Consider the following 2,642-nt stretch of genomic DNA (forward strand, 5'->3'; position numbering starts at 1 on the left):
GTGGGCTCGGCCGAAAGGGGCTGGAACTGCAGAGCCGAAGGGTGGCCTTTTTGTCTGGGAGGGAAGATGACGCGCGGGCGGCACAGGGGGGGGGGAGGCAAAGCTCTGCGGCTCCAGCCACTTTCAGCCAAGCCTCCCCGGCCACGGAGCCAGGGAAGCCGAGCCGGGCGTGGAACATCGGCGCAGGAGGCAGGACACGATCGGGCGACCGGAGCAGCAGCGCCGCCGCCGTCACGCCCGGCTCGGCTTCCCTGGCTGCGTGGCCGGGGAGGCTCGGCTGAAAGTGGCTGGAGCCGCAGAGCTTTGCCTCCCCCCCCCCTCGCCCCTGTGCCGCCCGCGCGTCATCTTCCCTCCCAGACAAAAAGGCCGCCCTTCGGCTCTGCAGTTCCAACCTTTCATGGGTCTTCCCCCTCTTGCTTGTGAGGGCGCTTCAACGTTTCCGGACGGCAAGCTCGGACTCTTTCTTTTTCCCTCAGAGGACGCTTATGACAGGCGGCTGAGGCTTCGAGTGTGTCCCCTTCCACCGCCAAGGCCTCCCAGGAGTCCACACCCCCTTTTAAGGCGCCCGCAGATCAAGCGCTCTAGCCAGGCCCGGGCGCACGCCCCCTCTTCCCGCTTCGGTGGGCCTGCCCGGCGCGGGGGTCTCTTCCCCCTCATGGACACTCTTCGTGCCTGGCTTCCTTCTCTCTCCTCCCTTCCCCCCGCTTTCCTCCGGGCGTGTTGGAGAAGAGGGTCTTCTTCCGCTCTTATTGTCTTGGGTGGGCGGGAGGCAGGAGCTGCAGAAAGGGAAACTTTTTGTTTTCCTTCGCTCCGCCACCCAAGAGAGCGGAGAGGCAGCGGGGGCGCAAGGAAGAAGAAGCGGTGGTGGCGGCGGCTTCCTTCGGGGGCAACGCCAGCAAGAGGGTCTTCCCCCTCTTGCTGGCGTGCGTGGGCGGTGGGGAAGACCCATGGGAGATTCCTTGGGCCGCCTAGCAGCTGAGGGTCTTCCCCACCGCCCACGCACGCCAGCAAGAGGGCGAAGACCCTCTTGCTGGCGTTGCCCCCGAAGGAAGCCGCCGCCGCCACGCCCGGCTCGGCTTCCCTGGCTCCTTGGCCGGGTGGGCTCGGCCGAAAGGGGCTGGAACTGCAGAGCCGAAGGGTGGCCTTTTTGTCTGGGAGGGAAGATGACGCGCGGGCGGCACAGGGGGGGGGGGAGGCAAAGCTCTGCGGCTCCAGCCACTTTCAGCCGAGCCTCCCCGGCCACGCAGCCAGGGAAGCCGAGCCGGGCGTGGCGGCGGCGGCGCTGCTGCTCCGGTCGCCCGATCGTCTCCTGCCTCCCGCGCCGATGTTCCACGCCCGGCTCGGCTTCCCTGGCTGCTTGGCGGGGGGGGGGGGGAGGCTTGGCCGAAAGGGGCTGTACCCGCAGAGCTTTGCCTCCCACCCCTCGCCCCTGTGCTGCCGGCGCGTCATCTTCCCTCCCAGACTCCCCCGGCAAAGTGACGTGGAGGAATGGAAAGCTGAAACCGGGCGGTTTGAGTTTCCCATTCCTTCAAGTCACTTCGCCGCTGCTCTCCTGGCTAAACTGTGTGGCAGGAGACAGGCTTTGAGTTTTTGGCTGGGGGGGAGAAGTAGAACCTTCCTAACTCCCCCCCCCCACCAGCCAGAAGGAGCGGCGAAGTGACGTGGAGGAATGGAAAGCTGAAACTGGGCGGTTTGAGTTTCCCATTCCTCCAAGTCACTTTGCCGCTCCTCTCCTGGCTAAACCGGCGGCAGGAGACAGGGTTGGGGGGGGGGTACTGGGAAGCCCCCCAGGCCGACTGCCACCTTTTCAAACAGCCGCGCCCTTCCCAGCTGAGTCCTGAAGCCAAGCGCCAAAGGCGAACTTCTGCGCTTGGCTTCAGGACTCAGCTGGGAAGCGGCACGGGTGTTTTAAAAGGTCTCCCCCGGCATGGGGGGCTTCCTAGCACCCCCCCAAACCCGGGTTGGGGGTTCGGGGGGGTGCTAGGAAGCCCCCCATGCCGGCGGGAAGACCCAGGGAAGGTTCCTTTGGCCGCCTAGCAGCTGATCTGCCCGGCGGTAATGCAAACTCCACCATCTACGCATGCGTGCAGATGGTGGTGTTACTTCCGGGTAGAAAACTCGCGATATAGCGTTTCGCGAAGCTCGAGATCGCGAAACTCGAGGGATCACTGTAACCCAATTGTTGAAAACCAGACTGGTTTATCAATTGAACCACTATTATTATGGGTTTTTTAAGAAAGCAAGGCTCTCAGCATGGGTCAATTTATTAGATGTTTTGGGCCAGACCACAAAATAGGGGGTTGTCACCTGCACTATTGCATAAGACTCTTAGACTGTAGCTCACTGTATCCCATCTCCACTGAGGTTGATCTGTATATTGGGATCTGAACTGAGTTCTACACACTAACAGCATATTTTACCCTCTTGCATTATACCAGAGAACTCTTTCCAAAGTTTGCTTTTTACACATAATAAAAAAGTTAATCTAGTGTCATGAAACTCATGTAAACATATAACAATGTTTATTTAATTATTTGGCTTGTTAAGTTTGAGATAAATACTAATTTAATAAGAGAGCTAAAGACAAATATAAGCATTATATATAAGACAAATCTATATTTTCTTTTATGTACACTGAGAGC

The sequence above is a fragment of the Erythrolamprus reginae genome, chromosome 2 (genome assembly GCF_031021105.1).
Source record: "Erythrolamprus reginae isolate rEryReg1 chromosome 2, rEryReg1.hap1, whole genome shotgun sequence".
Lineage (NCBI taxonomy): Eukaryota > Metazoa > Chordata > Lepidosauria > Squamata > Dipsadidae > Erythrolamprus > Erythrolamprus reginae.